This window comes from Maylandia zebra, linkage group LG13 (assembly GCF_041146795.1).
Source record: "Maylandia zebra isolate NMK-2024a linkage group LG13, Mzebra_GT3a, whole genome shotgun sequence".
Classification (NCBI taxonomy): Eukaryota; Metazoa; Chordata; class Actinopteri; order Cichliformes; family Cichlidae; genus Maylandia; species Maylandia zebra.
Genome location: NC_135179.1, coordinates 9,132,636 through 9,158,291, shown reverse-complemented (window position 1 = coordinate 9,158,291; position 25,656 = coordinate 9,132,636). Strand labels below are relative to the sequence as shown.

The 25,656-nt window shown below is 37.7% G+C and overlaps 2 long non-coding RNA genes across 3 annotated transcripts in view; both read left to right on the top strand.

Annotated features, from left to right (window-relative positions):
• Window positions 1–23,658, top strand: part of LOC101464509 (uncharacterized) — a 94,305-nt gene extending 70,647 nt beyond the window's left edge. The window contains exons 5-6 of one of the 2 annotated variants that reach the window (XR_191243.3): window positions 7,788–7,940; window positions 22,612–23,658. This is a non-coding gene — a long non-coding RNA (uncharacterized LOC101464509). Of the gene's footprint in view, window positions 1–7,787; window positions 7,941–20,943; window positions 21,292–22,611 lie in introns of those variants that run through there. The other variant, XR_013101341.1, reaches the window with a different exon arrangement.
• Window positions 23,659–23,947: 289 nt separating this feature from the next.
• On the top strand, window positions 23,948–25,436 carry LOC143421688 (uncharacterized). The gene is made up of 3 exons (XR_013101250.1): window positions 23,948–24,416; window positions 24,904–24,973; window positions 25,082–25,436. It is a non-coding gene; the product is annotated as an uncharacterized LOC143421688 (long non-coding RNA).
• Window positions 25,437–25,656: the final 220 nt, after the last annotated feature.

Sequence of the window (25,656 nt, the reverse complement as noted above, 5' to 3'; positions counted from 1 at the left end):
TTCCACTTACCTCTTACCTGTAACTTCAGTGGAAATTTCAGATTCAGGATCTGACACAGACTGATTCATGTTCTACACAGTTCTGACAAAGTCATAGAAATTTTTGTTCAATTAGAACCAAGTATTTGAGTTGATGATTGTAATTTGATGTTTTGTTTCCTTCACAATATTATACTTTAATGTATAATATTGTAAAGGAAAAAAACACAAATCAAAAAATCCTTCTCTTTTTTATTCGGGCTACTTAAATTTATTTTGGGCTACCAAAAACTGAAGCGTGCCTGCCCGAAGGGCTACCAGGGATTTTGAAATTTTGCGAGCACTGATAAGATACAGTGTTGGGATCGTTACTCAAGAAAAGTGATGTATTACACATTACTCGTTATGGTTCTTCACGTGCCAATAACTGAAGGAACTATGTAACGTATGTAAAGACATAATTGTGACTGCAATGTAATGATTGAATTTAGTAATTGGTTACATTACTAAATTACTGAAAAATGTAACGTGAGTACAGTAACACATGTTTCTGCCCACTTGATGAATGTAAGTTCACAACTCTCACTTTAGTACTGTATTGGACTTTGCCAAAAAATACTGAGCCACTCTTTTCCAATGCTTTAGTGATGCCAAGCTTTTTTCCAACAGTGCAGCTTTGTCTGTCTGTGTATTCCCCCCACACTCATTCCCCACTGGAACTGCTTCCTGCAGGATTAATAGATGAGGTTAAAACACACAGTAAAATTGCAGACTGTAACACTAAATTAATAAGCTAAAAGAGTCTAAAAGTCTTTGTAGAGTTGCAGAGATGTGTGGTATTTCCTGCTAATTTGGCATGCAATCAAGCTTTTCATATCGGAGTTAAAAAGGCACAGGTTAATGCTGCTTCAGATTTTGCAGCATTAACTCTTTGAGAAACAGTGTGTAGCGTCTCTCAAGCCACCCAGTCTTTTGCTATGATTAATGAACAGCTAGTAAAGGTCAACACATAATAAACTGAACTGCCTTTACATTAGATTTTCCTGACATCAAATTTAGATAAATTTATTTTTCATTGATCTTAAACAATAGGTCACAGAGAGACAGTTTGCCTCAGCAGGTTCAGCTTTGTCCGAGGAACACAGTTTCACCATATTGTTTGGTTGTTCAAGGGCTGACACTTGATAATGCCAGTGCTCACTTCTTGGAAACCTACCACTCTAATTCTCATGGCACAGAAGAGACTTGTATCCTAAGCACTTTAGTGGGTCATCACAAGAAAAAACTGTCATCGATGCCAGTTTCCTTTCAGTGCGTCCTTGCCCCTTCACACTGCACAGCTCCTTTTTTCACCCCTCTAGTGCCTAACCAACCTGTGGTAATAATGACGAACATCATTTATGCAAATGTAATTAGTGCGAGAAACATGAGAGTGAAGCACAGGGCGCCAATGGAAATTTATCACTGAACACCCAGGCTCTAAACATTCAATTAAAATATTGAATTTCAGTGGATTTAATCTAAACGTAATAAATTAAGAAGTGGAAGAAGAGTTTGCAGCAGAGCAGGCTGACATTTGGCTGTCACTATCACACTTGGAGATGGTCACTGATTCCACGTCCTTACCTTAACCCTTCAAAATGCAGATGGTGGGCAGAAAGACAAGGAGAGAAGGTGATGTCTGGCTCTTATCTCTGTATCTGGGTCAGTGTTTTGTCGAAGCATGGAAGGGTGAGATTGGGCTACAGTGCTGAGACAAACTAGTGCTGCACACCACAGGCTTTAATGTTTGATAATTTGATATCAACCATGTATATGACGTGTTTAACTGCTGTTAAACATATTGTTGTAAGCCTTCATGGCTTTGAAACTACAGTCTTTACCAGGGAGCACAACAGGAAATTGGTAAAACAGGAAAGAGGGGAAGACACAGACACCGTCGTTGGAAGAGAAAGTCTGGATTTCAGGAAAGCATCCATCACAAGTCAGGAGCAGCGTCAGCTTGGATGACACAAAATCACATATGGAGTCCTTCTTCAGGGACAGACAAAAGTAATTAGCTGGGCTCAGATACTGACATTTTCTGTCCTCTAGAGCTGTTTTTCATATTCTTTATATTCTCAGCTCTATTAGATTTACACCGATGATCTGCAGATACAGTAAGTTCATCAGAACAAAGTGTTGTCAAACCAATGAGTTAAAAGGCCAGTTAGTTGGTAACATTTTATGCAATCAGAGAGTTTGTTGAGGTTAGAATTATTTCATCCACAGTCCGTGTAACACATATAACAGCGTTTCTCTTCCATTTCAACTGATCTTTTTTCTCATCATCTCAGAGGAAACCGTTCTAACACTGACAAATACATCTGGTGTTCGGTAGTGTCACCACACCTAACAATTTTGTGGAGTTCTTCTAAACATTTGACCATCGCTTAAATTAGGATAATGATTAGCTGTACTTCAATAAATATCACAATGATAATAGATGTTTGGTGAATTAAGTGCTTGCCCTATAAGAGCTTGATAAAGTGGATATATTGAAAGTTGTGTGACCCTATAATGCAAAACTGTATTTCTTTTTATCCTATTCGACTTTTTTAAGAGTTGAGACACAGGCTAGGTGATAGACATGTTACTTGTAGATGTGTTTTGAGGTAAAAGTAGTTATGCAAATGTCTTTGGAATTTTAATGCATAATTAGACACAAAATTTTAAATTAGCCCTAAATGAGAATTTTTTGAAAAATCTTTTATCCTGCTAGACTAAATGCTAGTTGAATAGTTTCAGGTGTATAAAAACAAAAATAGTCTATGTGCAGTTTTTATTTCTAGAGCTGACATTATACATGTTAACCAGATGGATGCCCTTGCCTCACTCTCTTTGCTTAATGTACCATGAGGCCTTCTTGAGAGTTGATTCTCACTCAAGACTAAAGCTGCAATTACAACCCCCGTTTGTACACACTTGCAAGCTGTGTCAATACTGATCCAAAACACTGCTGCACTCCTGAGAGCTGTACTCTCAGCACTTGCTGTGACAAAGTCCAACTTAATGTTTTCTCCTCTGTTCATGTTTACATACAGAGGACATGGCAGCCTGCCTCCTTCAGCTTCATGGTAATAAGCTGCTATCGCCCTAGTTTTCTTAATATCACATTAGAATTTCATCTCAAGGGGAGGAAGCACTGAGAGTGTCAGAACGTTGTATGTTTAATGAATAAGACTAGGGAAAAGTGTCTTAATGGTTGCATTAATGCTCTCTTTTTTGTCACCGTCCCTCTGTACATATTGTGCATAATATCAAACACGACCTGATTCTTGCTCTATTTCCATAACGCCCCTCTGGATCTTGGTGGTATTTTGTCTCATTTTGTGCTGCATCTGAAAGTAGAGGGCAAAATGAGGCCTGTCTATGAATCAGTGCTACAGATAACTGGTGATATTATACACTGACATCCTTTAAAGAAGACTTTAATGCAAGCACTCAATGCATGCCAATTTAAAAGGCATAAATAATGTAAATACATTTTAGATCTTTTGAAAATCTAAAGCTTCCATCCAAAAGCAATTTGCTATATTAACCCAGTCTAAATGATCTTTTTTTTTCCTATCTTGAGCTATTTAAAATAATGTTAATAACAGTGGCAATATTCATGTTATCTATGCCAGCTTTTATAGTGTCTAACTTTAAATAGGCTACATGGCCAAACGTTAATGGCACCCACTGTTAGAATTTGCCTGCAGTGATTTTCTTCCATTTAGCCATTATAGCACTACTGAGGTCATTGCTGTTGGATGATGAGGCCTGGCTCACATGGCATATCAGTCACTCCCAGAGCTGTCATATGGCACCGATATCATGCCATCGAGTTTTTTGCACACCCTAATCAAGATATTTCTTTTTGTATCTTTGTTTACTTTGGTTTTTGGATTTTGAAACCACAGAGAGTAGTGCACAAACAAAGTGTCACATAATTGCATTGCATTCAGTTTCACCTAACTGGAAGTAATGGGCCTTACTATAATCATGATCAAGTCAGTGTCAGCAAACTTCTTTTTTTAAACAGTCTGAACAGGGTACATGTAACTTTGACATGCTAACAAGCATTAACAAAGGCTAGACATGTAGCAGGATATCTATGACCACTAGAAGCAATGCTTTTAAAGTTTAATCCATTATTTACTTCAATCTGGACCTTACTGTGTCTTTGATCTACCATTCGACACCAAACACGAGCTCTACAGCCACAGATAGCTTGCCATGTTTTATTTATCTCTAATTAGCTGCTCATTCAACATCATGAAACAATAGACCAGAATAGACATAACTGACTCCTGCATCTAGGCCAATGTTTAGTCTGGGATACCAAGGTTGATCTACCTCTCTGTATTTGATAGTGCCACGATCCATTATTCACTAAAGATCAAATTTTAAAGCAGGGATGCTGTTCAGTATTAGAGAACTAGGGAAGAAAAGATATCTTTCTTAGTTCTCACATTCTTTTTGTCAGTGCTTTTTAATGCTCTTTCAGTTTCAGTCCAGGCTGAGAAAGGATTTAAGGGAGTTTGGCATTTACATCTGTGAATGAACTTTTTTTTTTAATTTGTTTGATAATTTTCCCCCAACATTATGCCAATAATCTTAGGTGTAACATGTCCTCATATAGTCTTTGTAATGTGCTTTATCCACTGCCTCCAGTGCACAGTATTGCTTATTCTCTATTATCTGCTCAGGTGACATCAAATCACTTACTTAAATAAAAATGACTTAAAGAAACACAAATGATGTGTTGGGAAAAATTGTTTGTAATTATTATTTACACTGTTCATGCTAAAAACATACAGGTACAAATGTACAAAAATAGTATAATAATAATAGACAGTATAGTTTAGATGTTGAGTTAAGCCCTTTTTTTAAAAATAGTTACAGCATACCATCTATAATAGCATATCCTGCAACAGCAGTATTTTAATTGCCAAAATTTTAGTGTCTAATACCCATACAGCTGTTTTCCAGAACTAGACTTTATGAGTCACTATATAAATATTTTATCTGCACCATAAATATCGCCCTAGTCTATGATGTTAGCTTTGGTCAAGTGCTTATTTTGGACCATCAAGAGAGAGCTACAGAGACTGAATTGAGTTTTGGCTCATCTATCTTTTTCACTTTTCACTTCTCAGTCTGTGCTACTTTTCCTCAGCTAAATGAGACTGATGATACAACTGAAAGGAAAAGGAAGCACTAACAGCAATGAGCAAAATTGTGAAACATATTATTAAATGCATTAAGATGTGTCCACAGCGCAAGAAATCATTAAATGTGTAATTCTGGGCAAGTCCTCGCTGTCTAGATTTGCTCTTTTTACCGCTAAAGTCAAATTAAATTGTGCAAACCTTGGACCCGTACTAACTTCTCTGACCCTGATGAATGATTTGTAAAATTCTAGATTCTCCACAGTGTTTACTTTGGATGACTGCAACTTACAGAGGTTTGATAGATGATAGTTAATTTTCCTTTTTTTTTCCACATTTTTGCTATTTTGGATCCCTCTCTGTGACTGAACTCAGACCTTCCTCCATTGTGCACTTCTCTTTACAGTAATGCTTTGCAGCTATTTTTACTGTGCATTCCTGTACAGACATGCACTAATTACAGTGGTATCTCATAATGGATGTCCTAATGTTTTATTTACCTTATGAGACTTTAATCAGCTCCCTGATTTCCTCTGTTGTTACACACCTTACCTTGAAACATAGCCTGTCTATATCCTCTTATCTGGCAGTGCCCACTGTGCTCACCAGCCTGCTGCCAACAGGAGAGCTGGAGGTGGCAGACAGTGTTTGAGAGGATGTGTTACGTGTGTGTCTGTTTGTGTGTGTGTTTTGAATGTTGCCTTTGTACATTTACACATGCATGTCTTTGTGTGTTTGTACTGCATGTGTGAGTGTCAATGTGTGTGACAGGTGCCAACTCCTATGTCAGGGGTGAGGTCGCACCCTCCCTTCTCAGCCTAGGTGTCTGCAGAGGTTCGTATCCACTCAGCAAATAAAGGGTGAACACCTTTTACCCCTCCACACACACTGATATCTAGAGGCGAACACACCCAACCTGCTAGATGTCATTAGCCTTTACACTAACAGCGATCCCCAAGACAACTTGGGAAAAAAGGCAGGCACATATTTTTAGCAGTGAATGCCAAAGTAAGTGCTGTGCATTTGCTGCTGGGATAGCTGTAGATGCCAACTGAGACGGCACCTATTGGCAAAGATTTTTTTACCGAGTGATATATTTAGGTGATGCGTATCAGCTGTTTAGAAAGAAATTTGTTGACACTTTAATTAATCTGCTCTGATAGCATCCAGAGGTGACATCGCAACTTAAGTGTGTTTTTTGGGGTCTACTTGAGTGTTTGTGTAGTGTAGTGTAGTAGAAAACTTTTGTTTTTTCACTCTTGCCTGTTTTAGAAATGCACTCCTTTCCATTCATCTGATGACATTTGAACATATCCTAGCACAAGTCTGAATGCATTTATTAACAGATAAGCACAAAATCATCACTGTACTTTTTAAACTGTTTTGCAGAGAAGTTAACTTGTACTGTTCCAGATTACAAAAGGCTTGTATTTTACTTTGTGCCTTTTTAGGGAATCATTATCTTACATCCTTTGTCTTTTTCTTTTTTTTAAATCAAACAATTCCTGAGTTTTTTCAGCCTCCTCAAACATGCAAGAGAATGGCCAAAAAAGGAAACTTCCCAAGCACATTTCATTCATGGCTCAGCTCTTAACATATTTAAGATCTAACCCAAAAATCTAAAGTATTTTCTTGTCAATAATATATCACCGTATTGCCTAGAGAACAAAAAAACTAAAGTAGCAACCAAAGATTTATTTCTCTCAGATCAAGCAAACAGTATGTTTATGTTTGTCATTTGTTATTCTTTCCCTTTAATTTACATTTGCTTGATTGTATTTCTTTGTACATCCACTCATTCTTAATTTTTCTACCACTTATCCTATCTTGGGTTGTGGGGGCTGGTCGTTGACAGAGATGCCTAGACCTTTCTTTCGCTTGCCTCTCTTGAGTTCTGGGCATTCACCATGTCCAAAATAACAGCAAACTCCACAACTGACCAATACAGCATTTTCACACTTTTATACTTTATACTTTTATACTGTCATTGTGGAAATACAGACCCATGCCGTGTGGTATTTACTTGTGTAAACTTATACAGGGTTCCTTTTATCACTTTTAGCAGATTAAGCTGTAAACAATTTTCCTGAATGTCATTAAGTGTTCAAAGAAAACATGCAAAAATAATAATTCAGGCTGAAGAGCTTGTTGTTTGCTATGTATTCCAGTTATTTCCGGAAATGCACTGAAGCAGGAACCTGGAAAAAAGTTGCTAATTTGGAAATGTGTGTTCTTTTTTGCATGCTGAGACTGTCTTCAAAACTATTTTATAAAAACATCATGCATATATGTGCAGATTTCTAGCATATTTAACATTTAACTGCATGTAAAATTGTGTGATCAATTGATGTGTTGACCTGATATAACTTGACAGTATGTGTTAATGAATGGCAGGAGTAGATTGAATTTGTTTCAAATATTTATATCTGGCACAAATTACGGGTAAAATCCATCATACAAATGTAACAGGTGTCTAAAATCATCAGCTTTCTCTCCAGCTGCCAAGATATATTCTTTTTATTCTCTTTATAACACCAGGGTCTCCTCTGAGAGTGGTGTCACTGTTAGACCCCATATATTTACACTATATTTCTCTCACACATTCCTTTTCAGTGAGCCAGGCCTTGAGCTGCCAATGGAGGATGTGAAGTCAAGCCAGGGGGCCAAGGCCACTGTCAGCTCTCTCAGTGGTTAGAATAACCCAATAAATTCTGCAGGGAACTGGGCTGGGACTGGACCAGTGCTGGCAAAGAGTATCAGTGAGAGGTAAGATGATAGATAAGGGAGTTTTGTTTTTTTTCAAGTGAAGTTAAATATATCAAGAAAAGCAGATAAAATGAAACCAGAGATGTTTTAATATTTTGATATGTAGTTAAAAAAGGTCATTGGTTTGTAGATAACCTACTTTATTACCTGTGTGCAAAACTGTTACCTAAGAATTAACTTTTTAACTTTATTATGAGTCTGTAATATGTAAGAAATAGTCAATCAGCATTTTACTCAGCGCTTTTCTTCTTTTGACAGTGTCCTTAAGGTTCATGCTTTATTTTTAGGCTCTCAGGGTTTAGGCAACTTCTGAAAATAGAAACTGCAGCATTTCAAATTATATTGCATCCACAAGGCCACCACTGTTGCTGATGAAAACATTAGTTCCATGATTCTAAGCCCTTGTGTTTGTATATATGTACAAACACACACACTTATACTGGAAGTGGCTCATTCATCCCTTTTAAATTTTACAGGCACATTTTACAGATAAGAATTAAAACCTTTTCATTTAGTTTTGTTCCAAAGCACCAGTCTTTTTTTAAATTATATTGTGTGTAGTCATACATATCGGTTGGTTCTGCAGGACCGATCATAATTGACACCAATATGCCTTGCAGTGTTGGCTGGATCCAAGGTATTGCCATCTAAAGTAAATATTTTGTTAGACACCATATTGGTAAGATTTCTAGGACCAAGTACAGCTTTTGTCTGAATTTAGAAATTGGAAGTTAGAGGTCATCCAGGCCTTTAAGTCTTTAGACATGCCTGTAGTTTAACTAGATGATTTGTATCGTCTGGCTCAATGGACAAATGCAGCTGGATGTTTTTTGGATACTGATGAAAATATATACAGTTTTTCAACTAGTATTACCCAAGGGAAGCATGTATACTGTAAAAACTATTGGTCCCAGCACAGAACCCTGTGGAACTCCATGACTAACATAAGTGTGTGAGGAAGACGCCCTATTTACACGCACAGATTGGAATCTATGAGATAGATGTGATTCAAACCACTGAAGCACATTTCCTTGAATATCAACATGGTATTCTAAATACTGTAGTAAATATTGTGGTCAGTCGTACTGATAACGATACGTCCTGTTAAAATTCAATTGCACAGAGGTCTAACAGGACAAGCACAGCGATGGGTCTACTGCCAGAGGCTATGAGACAGTGTACTTCCACTGAAACAGAAAAAAACACTGAACAGAAGCTACATTTTAAAAGGAATAAGCTGGCTACCTCTACACTTCATTTTAAAATCTATCCATTTCTATTCATTATTCTTAGTCGCGCGTCCTCAGTGTGTGCCTTTGACACGTGTGGAAGAAGGACACAATATCAGCTTTTCTAATTACTTATTGGTCATGATCAATTAGTAACATTTGAAGGCACTAAGGTACCCTTGTATAAATACACTGGTGAAGTTCAACAGCCATCACGGTTGACAGTTAAATTGGCCTGTCACTGCCAGGCCCTTCATTAATCTCAACTTGTCATTCTTGTTTATGCTGGTTATAATGGCTTTGTTGGTGTGTGATAAAGTCTGCGTGTGTGTGTGTGTGTGTGTGTGTGTGTGTGTGTGTGTGTGTGTGTGTGTGTATGCAGCCACAGGGCAGCCAAATCAGATGTGTGATGTGTGAGAAGTTCGAAGATGTGTGTATATACATATGTGTCATATGCACATGTGTGTTTATTTGCATGAATTCATATATGTACATGTGCAGGAAGTGTATATTTTCTGAGTGCATAAGTGTGTTGTGTGGAAATCTTTTTAATCGCAACTGTCATGTTGAAGCCAGTTGGCACCCTCCAATGATTACCTCATGTGTCCTTGAGTATTTTCTAAATTGTTCCGAGTTGTTTAGAGCCGCTCCAAATGACTTTCATAATCATGTGGTAACGTGGCCATTTACACCATGTGAGAAAATTCCTACTCACTTAAACCTACCTTTACACTGATTGACTTAGACAGAAAGGCTATTGTATGTACATTTAGTCTGTAATCTGCAATCCTCTCGCCATTTCCCCTTAGATTTCCTTAAGTGTTTGCCTCAGTAAAACTTTAAGTTGGGGAATAACTATTTAATTTGCTTTTGATTATTAGTGATTTTATTGGTTAACTAAGCACAAATGGGATCACTTAGTGAGTGATGTTAAGCCCTAGGAAATAAAACGCACACACATATACACACACAATGAACAATAGTTAGAACGACGTACGCACAAACACGCTCTTGTACTGCTGACCTTTCACCTTCTTCACTGTCTTCTGACCACCGCCTACTGCGACCCCCTCCACCTTCTCTTGGCAAAAGGGTACTTTGGCACTGCCCCCTTTTCTCTTTCCCCTCGGCCTCTTTGTTTTTCAAAGGGTGTATCTGACTGCAGATGAACAAAGGATCATGTGGGTGCTTGCAGGCACAGGCTTGCCCTGGTTTGTATTTACATATAAATGTCAGCACCTATTTTGTAACTTGTCTCCTATACGGAACTTTCATCACTGATATGATGAGTGTGTAGATTTATAAATGTCTGTGCAGTTATGGTGTGTGTGTGTGTGTGTGTGTGTGTGTGTGTGTGTGTGTGTGTGTGTGTGTGTGTGTGTGTGTGTGTGTTGCATGCTGATAAGTGCATAATGAACATTTGTGAGCTTTCTGTTATCATAAATATGCAGGGAAGTTATTATTTTTTTCTTTTTCAGCCAGTAGCGCTGATTAATATGTTATTGTAAAAAAATTTTGGATTCAGTAAATGCAAATTATTGGTGATTAAGAAGCTCATTTTTCCTCATTTACTGTGTTTTCTTCCTGTCATCTGGACACTCTGATGCCTTTAAAAGAGAATAGATGTGACTATTGAGGTAATCAAGATGATAAGTTTATGATATCTTTGGTGTAGAGATCTGATAGATTTCTCCAGGTTATTGCAGCAATCAGTAGTATTTACTAATCAAATATTGTTTTCATTTTGATTCTTCATTTGGAGCGCAGCAGGAGAGATTCAAAGAAATTCACTAAAATGTCTCTGAATGCATGTTTTAAAGTTTGACATATACAATTAATTGAATCAACTAATACAAACATTAGGCCCAAACACAATTCCATGTATAATACATTTCAATTCAGTCACCACATGATCATTGAGTTGCACATGCAATAATGGATGCATACCTAAATAGAGGCAACTGTTTGATAAAATGTAAAAAACATATTCACTTAAATGAATATGTAACATAATAGACAGTAGAGTCTTTTTGATCCTGTTGTTCTTTGTTCAGAAAAGGATAATCAACTGAGAATATTTGCACATGGCCGTATTTTTTTACTGTACTTGGCAGACTGTTGGTGTTAGCTATTAGGTCATTTACCTTGATTGGCGTGCACTCACACACAAGCACACATGCACATTAATCCATCATTAGTAAGATGTCCATGCTTGAGTGATCGTTTGTTGAGCAGTTGAGTGGACAGTTAGGAGGAGGGCCATGTTAATGCAGACAGACTTGTCACAACTATGGGTGACTGCAATGGGGACGCAAAGGATGAAGGGACTTCTTACCAATTAAGAATCCCTAATATCAAGTGCTATATCTGAGTTTATACTTATGTCTGCGTCTGTGCTCTCTGTCTGTGAAATATATCTGTCATTGGTGCATTCTGAAATGATCTGTTATTTGTTTTTGTTTTGTTTTTCATTCTTAATAATGGCACAAGATTATGAAAATATAAAAATATCAGACATATCTGACAACACGCAGGGACATCAGAGTCTGTTGATGGAAAGGTGATGTTCCTGACAATATTAACAGAAGAGTTTCTTTTTTATTCAGTCAATGAAAAAATTTGTGTTAGTGGAAGTCTGTTTTTATTCCTTCATTTATTTATTTATTTTTGACTGGATGCATTTATCCTGCTATAGCGTTGATGCTGGAAATGTAATACTTTTCTTCCAAGTTTTTGTTAATTGTAAGAGGCTAACAGCAAAAGCCAATGCTTGACACATTTGACAATCTACTCTTTTGTAGCTTCCGAAAATATTTCAACAGTGTATAAAATGTGTGAATTTAGTGAGCTATCCAAAAGGGTACAGAAAATACCCTCAAATACCAAATTCAATAAATATTTTAATTTTGACTGAATTAAAATTCCTATTACTGAGAATATCATCAAAAAATGTGCACTTCACTGCAAATCACTGTCCTCAAATACAGAAACTATGTTACAGTTGCATTTTTGGAAAAAATACATATACGTGTGTGTGTTTTAATTCAGGAAAATTCTCTTCAGGTTCACTGACTGGTAACTAGAAAGAGGTGTTTGTAATTAAAATCTACATTTAGCAACCCCCCACCCCCAACCCATCACGTAGCCCCATAACAGGCCAGCCACTCTCTGTGCGTCTGGGAACGAGCTGGTGGTGTCCTGCATTCGTAAAGGGAGGGATTCATGAATGGTACTCACACATCAGTATGAACGCACCGTAACATGTGCATATATACACACTAACCTTGCATATATCTTCACCCTGTGTCTTACTCCTCTCTCTTGTTCCAGCTGAGTAAGAGCAGGCCCGTGTCATTTCACCTCAAGGTGCCTGCTGGGGTCAGGGGTCACATGTAATGGCCCAGTGCATCTCCTAGCACAGTAAGCCTACACCAGCAGCCGACACACTCCGCTATTCCCTTCTCCACCTCCCGGGCCTTTTATCAAAGCCAATACGAAAACAAGGAGTTTGTGTGTGTATGAGAGAGAGAGTGGGTTTGTCAAAGATCACATTCAGAGTTTCAAGTTGCTGAACCATAAAGTGAGAAAGAGCTAACTTTCAGCCTACAGCAGTATCTGCACTGTGATGGAAAACAGCCAACATTCAATTAGTCCTAATCGTTTAAAGTTCGCCTCAATGCACTTCTTAAAGTAATAACATAGAAATGAACTTACACGGTATGGCAAAAAGAATTTTATTTCAGAAATCTACTTTTTGCCCATTTGAGTCTGTTGCATTGGGTCGAGAAGTCTTTTTAGTAGAATATTTCTCTGTAAAAATAACATCAATAATAACAAGAGAGTACTGATTTCTGAGTTTAATCTTTTAGCTTTAGATCATGACTGAAATAAACAAAAGTTTTAAAGCTTTTCAGTCTTTATGACTTCAAAAAACATTGTAAAAAGTGAGGTCATATAGGTCTGTCATAAAGTTAAAGTTGTTTGTCAAAAAAAAAATAAAAAATTCTGGGCTGCTATATGTTTTTGTTTTTTAAGGCAGTTCATGCTGGTTTCTATCCACCGGGCAGACCGTGAGATTTAAATGGTTTGTATATTCTCTGTAGAATCTCTGCTTCTCCAGCAGTGACAAGACACATTTTCAGTGATAGTGGTGTAAAGTTCCCTGCTGCATAGTTTGATGGGATATTTGCATGTGCTTAGTAATTTATTACACTGTGTGCTTTTTATGAATGTGCATGTTATTACACTGTGGTTGATGGTGGCAGTTAAAGAGTAGGGAAAGTGTCAGTGTTAAGATGGAGAGGGGATGAATAATGACCTCTGTAAAAATTTGAATTATGGTTTGATACAACATTGGTTTAACTTCCTCTTTATTTTTACACAAGGTCATGTCAGTATTATTTTAAATATATTGCAGTCCTAGAAATGTAACACTGTGGTCCTGATGGAGATTAAAAAAAAATATATATATACATGCTGCATTTATTACGATCATGTTAACAAGTGTCCAGGGTCCATATTATCTTGCTTCTGCATCACACATTGTGCATCAAATTTTATTATTTTTATACTTATTATTATTAGCAATCGTAGTTTTTCAGTTATTACCATGGTACAAGTCTGTTGCAAAGAAAAAGAGTACACGAGCAAAATAGCATTTAACTGTTTCAACAAATGAACACTAATTATTCATTTAATTAAGTATTGTCAGCTCATTTCAAATAACACAGCAGTCATTAATCTTTTACACTTACTGTCAGGTTTGTTCCTGATAGAATGACTTAACTTGAACTCCCTGCCTCATTCTGCCTCCTCTCCTATTCTCACCTGTCCTCACTTTATGAAAAGATGTTTTGCTAATTGCATCAGTAGTGTGGAAACTTATGAATGTACCTGGTACTTTTAACCAATAGGTGAAAGAATACTGAACTCCTGCTTTGTGATTATCACAAAGCCATTGTTATTTTATTAAATTATCTGTACATTTTTTAAATTATTTATTTATGTATGGGGTCGGCAGAGTGAAAGAAATGTTAGAAACAATAATGTCTTTTGTCTGGGGCAGAAGGGGTTATACGCTGTTACTTTCACTTCACTTGCTGTATAGCTTTTTGATATGTAATGTGTAGCTGCTCTGTGTAGCTTTGGTGTTGATTGAAAATTAAATTCTTTTGAGATTTAGGATAATTAAGGCAGGATAAAGCTTAAAATTGTTATATGGAGCATTTTTTGAGTATTTGAATTCTTTCTACTTAAAATCAGTTAATAGTTGACAAAAAAGCTGGTTTAATAAGCCCAGTTTTAGTGATGCCAACAAAAATGTTATAGTTGTACAAAGTTTGTCTTTGTTGGGACAATACAAAAATACATTTTCAAAGTAATAAACATGTATTCACGTACCAAAGAATAAAACTTTAACTTTCTTAATCTAATATGTTACTGTGAGTATTTTACTACTTACTACTTACTGTACTTTTCTTAAAAGATGCTTTTAACAGCTGCTTTCTCTTTGTCTCAGCTGGCAAGTTTTTTTTAAACTATGAGTATGCAAATGTCACATTCCAGCTAAAATCAGCAGTTATCTACCCTCTTTTATATAGTTTACCACAAGTCAATCGAGGGATTTTATAGAGTATATACAGACTTTCCATACATGAAATGTCTTTTTGATCTAATAGATTTTGGCATATTGCGTATTATATTGTTTTTTTTATTTTTTTTTATTTTTTATGAAATTCGCTCAGAGAAAAGAAAGTTTACCTCTGGTTTCTTTAATGAATATCAAATGTTTTCCTCTTAAAAACCTCCAAAATAGTTTAAAGACATGTTCAGATTGCCATAACACCAATATGGTGACAAGGGCATTCCCTTTACCATACTTCCCTTGCTTTGTTCAATAATGGAAGTCAGTGGAGAAACAGTCAGCCATATGGTCTTTGTAGGTCAAATGCTTAAGACTAGGGATTAGTGTGTGCGTGTGAGTTGTGTGTGTGTGAGGTAGCTATAGCTAACTAAGTGACTCAGTGATGTCATGTACTTGTGTTTTCACATGGGAACCTGATAGCTCTGAACAATCCAAGGCAAGCAATTTTTGGCTCAAGCATACTTGACATAACAGAGAGATAATTGTAGACTTTGTGTCCACGGACCCTCCAGAGATCCGGAGGATCAAACCCCCTAGGATTTCAGACACTTTGATGATGTGTTAATGCCTGGACAAACATTTACCGCCTCAGAGATCACAGACGGAATGATGTAAATGTAGCACAGTTCAAGCTAACTGCCCCCTGATATCATGCGATGATGTAAAGTTTAGATTTTTGACATATTTTTTCCTAACTGTTGCCAGGGTGTTGAACAAAAAATGCGTTCATTTCATACTCTACTTTTACACCTTTGACCTACAGCATCACTATTATAGATGACATAATGAATGATTTTATTTTGTTTAATATAGTAATGGGAACTCCATGTAGTGACTGATCCTGATGAGGTCAAGTAGAACTCACTCGTTATCATTAACGTCTGGATGACTGAGTCGATGATTTTCTGGATAGGAGTTGACACTAATTTAACTGTAATAGCAGATAATACCGGCTATGCTAGAGCCTTAGATTTACTTAACTTTTATTTATTGGTTTAAAACGAAGTGGGAGAACACATGCTATTTTTCTGTAGTTGCATATATTGCTGGCTGGTTTCATTGAGGGATGAAAAGTTCTGCTCTGCTAAAACCAGCTACATTCAAATTTGTACCTTCAGATTAACTAGGAATTTAAAACCCAAGTCTTTTCCAAATTTAGTCAGTAATAGTAGATCACAGTGAACAACGGTAGTTGTATTTATGGGGAAATATATCTTTAAAGTATTTGTTTCTTTTTTTATAAAGCATTCACTTTTTTTCATGCTTCCTGTGCAGAGAAGAAACCTCAGTAGCTTCATATTGTTTTGCACACTGTGAATGTTCTGCTCTTAATTACAATGAAAACCACCAAACAGGTTTTAGAGTCTATTCAGTAAACTTTTATTGTCGATAATTAGGACAAAGAATGCCTACCGTCTTAATGTTTCTAGCCTTTGAGAGAGGAAAAGGTGTTGGCTCAGTTTTTTACAAGAAGTATGTTTTAAGAGGCCAGTTGCCTCGAAGCGAAGCTTGAATACCTTCTTGGTCATAAAACCTCTCTGAAATTTGGTAGACTGAAAGAAGTGCAATTTTAAAGCTCTGTTTAAAACTTAACAGTTATCTCACTTGACACCTGGCATTAATGACAAGCTTTGGCAAGTAACTTTTGCTTTACGACTTTGCATACACACAATCATCAGTATTCAGTTACTGTGGCTACCGTGCGTATTATCGTCATTGTAGACACCGAGTGTGTTTCGTATCTTCTGGGGTGAATATCCTCTCAATTTATTTGACCCCTTTTAATGACCAGGAAACTATATTGACTCCAGGTCCAATATACAGGCAGTCTATCTTGGCACCAGTAAAGGCAGTTTTACTTTATTCTAACGACTTCAAAATACTCTCAACATACGTCTTGATGCATTCTCAATCATCCAGGAAAGGAAATCTCCAAAAGTTGATCCTGTTCATCTGGATGTAGTGTTTTGTGGGAGAAACTTGTGTTTTGAACTTGTCAAGGCTCTAACAATGAATTAAAATAATTTCCAGACTAAGCTGCTTGATATACAGTGCATCACTATAGATCATGCAGCTCAGCAGTCACACATGCCAAAACTCATTCGCACAGTGGAACGATGGAGGAAATAAGTTGAATCTTTTTATAAAGTTACTTTTCATGCAGAAAGACAGCTCTGTGACTGAACTTGCTCATTTTAATTACTGCTTTGTTTATAATTGTCATTACCCATAGGCTAATGCATATTGACTTATGCTATGGCAATGTATGTTGAGAGTCTCCAAAAGTTGATTCTGTTCATCTGGACGTAGCGTTTTGTGGGAGAAACGTTTCGTCACTCATTCAAGTGACTTCTTCAGTCTCAGCTGACTGCAAGTTTCCCCAATCTTATAAACAGTACATTTGCATAATGACTGAAACCAGCCTGCTGAAGGAGCAATGGGCTGGGAGGTCAGTTCTTTAGTCTTAATTATGCAAATTCTCATGACCATTGATCATCAACCACTGACCAAAACCCACTGATCAATGGCCATGAGTACCATTCACAGAGAGTTGGGGAATGCCTGCAAACACAGCATTGTAAGATGGCGAAAGATGTACCACAGGCTGTACCCAGGGGAGTCTACACCAAGTCTATATGGTTTACCGAAAATACATAAACAGGGTGCACGTTTAGGACCGATTGTCTACATCTCCAAGTTTCTGGCTTTGATCCTCAACCTGCTAGTGGGTAGCTCTGAACACCACATCCACAACACCCTGGATTTTGTTGAGAAGAGACAAGATAAGATAAGATAAGACTTTATTGATCCCACAGCGGGGAAATTTTTGCGTCACCTCAGCTCAGGTACAGATATATGAAGGAAATACAAAAATACAATTAAGTACAATCAATGAAAAAAAGTAAGATAATACACTATATACAATGGTAGCATACACAGTATGTGATTATGGATATAGTTGTAAATATGGAAGAAGGTGAGAGATATCATTATGGAGGCAGATGAAACCATGGTCTCGTACGACGTTACATCTCTCTTCACTTGCATTCCAGTCACAGAAGCGTTGGAGGTAGTCCGTAAGAGATTACAGGATGACACCAACCTCAGCAACAGGACCACTCTCAGCATCGACCAAGTGTGTTTGCTTTTGGAACTGTCTTCATTCCACCTACTTCACATACAAGGGTCAGTTCTACAGGCAGAAACATGGGTGTGCCATGGGCTCACCAGTTTCACCCATCATGGCCAATTTGTACATGGAAAGAAGTGGAAAAGAGGGCTTTGCTATCCTACCCTGGAACACCACCAAGCCATTGGTTCAGATATGTGGATGACACCTGGGTGAAAATCAAATCTCAGGATGTACCACAATTCACGGATCACATTAATTTGGTGGACCAACACATCAAATTCACCAGGGAGGATATGAAAGTGGCAGGTTAGCCTTCTTGGACTGACAGGCTGGTTTCAGTCATTATGCAAATGTACTGTTTATAAGATTGGGGAAACTTGCAGTCAGCTGAGACTGAAGAAGTCACTTGGATGAGTAACGAAACGTTTCTCCCACAAAACGCTACGTCCAGATGAACAGAATCAACTTTTGGAGACTCTCAACATACATTGCCATAGCATAAGTCAATATGCATTAGCCTATGGGTAATGATAATTATAAACAAAGCAGTAATTAAAATGAGCAAGTTCAGTCACAGAGCTGTCTTTCTGCATGAAAAGTAACTTTATAAAAAGATTCAACTTATTTCCTCCATCGTTCCACTGTGCTAATGAGTTTTGGCATGTGTGACTGCTGAGCTGCATGATCTATAGTGATGCACTGTAGACAAGTTCAAAACACAAGCAACAATGCCACTAATAGTGTTATAAATAGAAGACACAATATCATTTTAATTAATAGACTCTGTAGCACAGTAGTGCAGGTGGTGCAGGTGATGTACAAGCATTGGCACCAGTAAAACCTCTACCTTCATAGATTTTCCAATTTTGAATTTAGGAATATTTGTTTTATGGTTTTGTTCTCATGTCTACAAAGCAGTCCATGGGTTGGTGTATTGTCCTGCATGTCCTTTTTCACCTGCAAGTATCCTTAAAAATCTGTCATCTTATCACTTTACAATATTCCAGATCATCACTCCACCAAATTCTTGTTGTTGTTGAAATCTGGTTGAAAATAGTGACCATGTAAGTCACTAAAACTCCATCCATTCGGACACATCCAGCGTAGGAGTGTATATCCATATGTGTCAAAAACACTTATATGGATGCAGCCCTTGGGATTACAGTGATATTAACAGTTCCACATTTTCGTTCTTTATCTGTTTTGTGGACTTAAATGTGTATCTAGAATCCAGTTTAAGTCCAATTAATTTATAAAAAAAACATATTTTTATAAAAACAAGCAAATTGTAGTTAATTAAATATATAAAAGTTTGCTTAATCACTATATAAATGGTATAGTTTGTAGCATTTACTGTATGGTAATATATAGTAATATTAGGTTTTAAAGATGGTGAATAGTTGCAGTTAAAATAGTAGTATTGTACATTATATTACACTGTGTGATGATGTGTGTGGGTGTGATAGTAGTCAGTTTAATTGATATACTCTTTACTCCTATCTTACTGTAAGATGTGAATATGTGCTATTATTATTTATTAAAGCAGGCAGATCACGTCTGGCTCATGTTATCTGTCCGTGTAGGAGTTCAGGCTGTTCACTCTGATTTATGGCTGTGGGGTCTAACTATGTATATTTACAGTCTCATGACCTGAAAATGACACCCGCTGGGCTGAACAAGTAGGGGAGGAAAGGGCTTTGGAGGGTCACAGACCGTAGTGCACACAAATATATACAGACACACATTATGTGTTTTTATCCAATATGGTCACATAGGGGCATGCCTGCACTTTTTGGATCCCGTGTCTGCAGCACAGATTATTTATTTTAAAGTGTAGTTAACCTTTTGTTGCATTCTGACTAAAATCAAATGTTAATAATTCTATATGCTTTGACATGCATGTAAAGTGAATGTATTTAGTGGTCAAGTTAGACAAAAAATTCAGTGCAATGGCTGTTGCTAATTAAAGCAACAAATAGGAGTGATCCTGGGAAAAGTGGCAACTAAGAAATGCAAATTACCGCACGTCAACACATCAACAGAATGACTCCTGGAGTCAGACTAGTGCAGATTGAGTGAAGTGGAGGGTAAGAAATTGCAGAGCGTTAAATAAGGTGACAGCTGCATGTTTACAGAACCCAAAGCCCAGGGGTGTGGGTGGCGAGGATTGACACTTCAGCTTCAGATTGTCACGGGCCCATTTCCAAAGAGGCAAATGGTCCTTGGCAATAAGTGAAGTTCACATGGGTTGGATTAAACTGCTGATGATAGTTTGTACCTTTGCAGTGTGGTGATAAAAAGGTTGTGGCCATGTGTTTGTGTGATTTGCATGTCTTTGTCAAGCTCTACTTGACAAAATAAATGCCTTCAATTTCTTTCTTTTTTACATTTCATTTCTGCATTGTCAGAGCATTCTGTTGATAAATGTCTTTCTTTTACCTATAAATTTGCTCTTTCTGCTTCTTTCTCAACTACCTTTCCTGTGCCTCTCATCTGAGTCCATGTTTTTTTTGGAAAGTGCTGGTCTTTAAGCATTCTCCCTCAGAGTAATATTAGAAGAATGCTGTCAATCTCCTGCATATGGTTTAGTTATGCAGCTCCAGCTCCATATAACAATCACAAAGTAATGAAGACTTAAAGTACACCGAACCAACTAGCCTGACTCTGTTCTAGTTGTTCAAAAGCATGGCAGTCCAACACCTCTGAAGTTCACTAATTTAAGCCTCATACCTTATTTGTTTAGCCACAACACAGTCTTTAATTTACTGTCCAAGCACCAACTCTAACATTACGCTCTTTGACTATTTTTGGCAACCCACCCTGTATCCCGATTTGCAGTCTCAAAATGTGTTTTGTTCTCTTCGGTAAATGTACAGGACATGTGAGATTTGTCTTAATTAGTCATGACTCTCGCTCCAAGAATTTAAACTGAAGTATCAGAACTATTTATTTAACTCTACTCTTGTTTTCCTCTCTCGCCCTTTTTTGTGTTTGGAGATTCACAGATTCTGATTGGTTGTTCCAGGAGGAATAAACGATGTGAAGCTGGGCTCAGAGAAGGGGTCGCTGTGTTTTATGAGCCATTAAAGTTTTATTCATCCCTGTACCGAGGCAGCCTTCGGCCATGGGGTCACCATGCTTTAAATAAACTCCCATCATTCCTCTCCCCCCACCTCCCCAATATCTGCCTTCCCACCCCCTGCTCCCCCAACCCTTTCACCCACAGACTTAATGGACTGTTTATTGTTTGATGTTCAAGTCCGACTTCATCATTTTTTCCCTCTCTCGCGCTCTTTCTCTGTTTTCCGCTCTCCACTAGTGTTTAGCGGTATGGAGGTTTGACTGATGCGGTTTGTCCGTGTATTTGTGTTATATGTGTGGTTCATTTTGCGTGTGAGTGCGAGTCCTTGCATGCATGGGCTCTGCATACATGCAGAATGTCTATAAATTCCTTTGGTGTGCCATGGTTTCCTCTTCATAACATCTTCCCTCCACTCGTCTGTTTCATGAGTGGATGCAAGCTTTTACGGCGTATGACTGAATGTTTAGTTTTTAAAAACAAGGAAAGGAAAGCACATCAGTGAACCACACTGTTGCACTAGTGATGTGCAATGTCTTCATTACTTGATCGTGAGCATGGCTACCAATAACCATTTTGAAGCAAAGGTAAATTAATCCATGCTTTACATTTTTAACATATATAATACTTGAGAAAAAGTTTGCTAGAAATCTGTATACATTCTGAAGTTGCACCCTCATAAATGTGGTTGGAGCTTACATGGATAGGAAAGGAAAAAAGTACTGAAACAATAAGTAGATGTACTCAGAAGTACACATTGTTTAAACTTGTGTGACCACTCTATTGATGCATTTTTGGTGTCAAAGCCCAGGTGTCCTGGGGTGGGGGGGGGATGCATAGTTGTCTGGTGAGGAAATTAATCTCAAGTAGCACACATTCCTGCAAGATTCCTATTTAATGTGTGCACTGGATTTCTGCTTACCTCACGCTCATTTAAAAAATTGTCACTGCTATAATTTCCTACAGTTGTAAAATCTGTCCTCGTGGAGTTATAAACCAGAGTGCAGTGTTTTGGCATCCAATAAGCAACTTCTCTATTAGTCAAAGTGGACATCTTGGATCTCACCTGCAGTGATATACCCCACTCCTCCAGCTCCTTCCTGTTGTTTAGTCTTTTAAAAAAAAGGAACAAATCTAAATGCTCATCTTTTCATGGGCTTTCTTCACCATATGCTTATCGTTTTTACTTTAAAGATGCAGTAGTTCATCAACCTGGAGCTTGCAAAGCACTTTTTGGCCGAGGGGGACAGAGTGATAGAAGAGATATTTGTGAGGGGGGAGAGATGAAGAGTTTGCAGAGTTCCCTTACAAGCTGTGTTACAACTGACCCTATCCTCAACTTTGGCCCATGACCCTACCAGAGATCTGTCATGAGAGAGGGAGCTGCTTAACACAAAATGGAGCCTGGTGCAAGAGTCAGAAAGAGAGAGAGAAACACAGAGAGAGTGGGGAACAGAGAGAGAGACAGAGAGAGAGAGGGGGTGAGAGAGCATTAGTGCACACAGAGGACTCATTTATCCGCTCTCTCACTTGACTTCAGTTTTTTCTTCCTCTCCTTTGCTTTCTCTTTTGTTTTCACTCCACAGACACTGTTGCCCTTTCTCCCAATACATCCCGTCTTTTTTCCCTCTGCCCCCCTCCCCTTCCCTCCCAATCTTCTCACCCTCATCTGGTTGATTTTGGACAACAGCATGCCATCATCAGCAGCCACCACCACCACAGGTACGGATTCATGGCGGCAAGGACCAGCAGGATTCTGGGAGGGAATTTGTGAGATGAAGCTTTAATGAGAGCGAGGCCTCGTCAGCCTGGAAGAAATGTATGCTAATGATATGCACACACCAAAAGGACCCTGGGTAGGCAAGGCAAGTGCTGGCCGAGCTCCCGCTGAGCTCTGAGGAAGATGAGCAGCTCAGGTCAGAAGAATAGCAACAAAAACGCCTCCTCCTCCTTTTCTTCTTCCCTTTTCTTCAATCCGCATCCAAAAGGGCAGAGAAAAACTGGTTAACTTAAACCCTTAGAAATGAGGTTGTGTTGCCACATGATGCTGCTGTTGATGTATTTTAGTTTCTGGATTTCTCATTTTTTTCCTTTTCTTCATCTTTGCAAGCACATTGACATTGTGGGTTGAATTAGCTGGAGATTAAACACATCTGTGGTTTACATCCAGACTTTCCAGAATTTTAACTGTCATAAATAATGACAGTTAAAAATGAAATTGTGCTCCAGAGAGATGCAATGTGTGTCCTCTAATTGTGCTCAAAGTTGTCTTTAATAATAGAAAAATTGATATTAATTTGTTTTGATACTTCATTTAGAAATTTAAACTCACCACACCCCTAGTTAATAATGGTGTATGGGCAGTATTTAAATGAAATGACCTGTTTTCATTCAGGAATAAAGTGTATTTGTTATTAATTAAGGAAAGATGCTTGTTACTGGAAATAATGTTGCTAAATGCAATTTATATTTATTTCAGTGTTATCAAGTATGTTTCAGTTACTGATTCACATGCATTTTGTTTTTATTATATATTTTAGTGCCAAACTTTTAATTTATCCTGAAATTATGCTTGAATTAATAAATAAGCCATGTATTTTGTAGTAGCCTTTATTAAATAAATGAATATTTTGGAATGCAAGTAAATAATGTCTGATATTTCTGTTTATTTAATGATCAGATCTGTTTTCTGGGGAGACTTTTCAGTAACGTTATTTCCTTTTATCATAGATTTTATTTACAATTGTGCATTAATTTTTTTAAATTATTATTATGTTAACGGGAAAGTAAATAAAAAAAATCACTTCGTTTAAAGCGTCTTTTAGCGCTATATAAAATTATCTAATTCACTTGTTACCAAATGAACATTTAAGTGTTGATTTAAAAAGAAAACTATGCAGAATTCACATCAGCATTAACGTTACGGTGCAGTCCCTGCTCCCCTCTCCTCTTCTCTGTTTCTTTGCTCGGAGTATCGCTCCTGCAGGAATTACTGGCCTGTCTGATCTGATTGCCGCTTGAAAAAAAAAAGGAAGGAAGAAAAGAAAAACGAATAAAGGACGAAGCGAGACATCAGCGCGACGATCTCGACGGCGTTAACTAGTGATCGTAAAAAGCGCCAGAGTCCAGCCGCATCAGAAATGGAAACCTCTTTTTCCACCGTCGCCTTCGGGGGTGAATAAACAAGAGGAAACGGGATGAGAAGTGGGGAAAAATCCATTGAGTCTTGGGAAGAAAATGAGAGTGGCACCTGATGATGTCGACTTTGACACGTGTTAATTGCTGCTCAGCTCTCCTCATCAGGGAGTCTCAAATTATTTTAGCGCTCCGGGCCACAGCGCCTTGTTTGCTTTGCTGAGGAAAGGAAGCAAGCTGGCCCAAACTTCAAATGGTAAGGCTCGAATCGCTTGGGTAGAATAATCTGATGCTATATATATATATATATATATATATATATATATATATATATATATATATATATATATATATATATATATATATAGAAAACAAGAGAGCATGCATAGAGGGAAAAGGATATCTTAAAAAAAAATTAATAAAAATTTTAAAGAGAATTTGCAACTGTATTAAATAAAGCTGGAAATATACTTTATTGGTAGAAGTATACATTTTAAATTATCGAAACACAGTGATGTTTCACTTAATTTCACATCACTTATTTCTTAAATCAAATTGAGTTCATTAAAAATAAAATATAATGCCTCTGTTTGGGATTTGTTTGCTTGGTTGTCAATATGTAAGACGGGAAGATATTTTATTTGATGAATTAGATTTTCTTCTTTTCTCTCTGATAATCCAAGATTTACAGTGAAATATTGCCTCTATTGCTAAATCAATAATAAAGTCAATGCTATTCTCAGATAAAATGGCTTCATCGATAGGAAAATCAGACAAAACTGCTTCACTGCACTTCTGGCTACATTTAAACATGTAAGTAAATAAATAAATCTGACTTGCACCTAATAAAATGTATTCAAAATCTCAAATCCCTTTTCCTCATGTGATTATATTTACATCTGTCTGCAGCTTTGATTTCAGTTTCCTGCTGTATCCTCAGCTTTTACCAACAACGCTCCTCTCAACCAGCATACTCAAATACACAGTTTTACTTCAGTGCCTGAGAGCACCAATACTCATTTTCTCTACTTCACACTTCTTACCTGTTGACATGTATTTATAAGGCCTTGCATGGTGAATTATAAAGCCTTTGTTATTGCCTGGCTTGGGGTTGGCCACTTGTTTATGACACCAGTAATGGTGGTAATTGTTATTGTTGAGATTACCTGTCAAGAGGACCTGGACAGTGAGCTTGGAGAAAGCGTTGCTCTCTTGACAAGGGGTGACAGGGGTGTGGGGAAGAGGATGTGGGGGGATTGGGGGTTGGAGGCGAGGCTGGGATGCCCTGATGACTTCTCCGCTGATAATCAGCCACCGTGGCCTGTGGGATAATTCAGCTGTCAGTGCCACCTAACAGGGCCCAGCATCAGCCGGCCGACCCCAGCTGGCGTCATTCATTTGGACTGAAGATGGGGATGAAGGCCTGAGGAGGGGTGAAGGGATGCAGGAGCAGAGAAATAAGGACAGCGTCTACATATCTGATTGCCAGAGTTGGC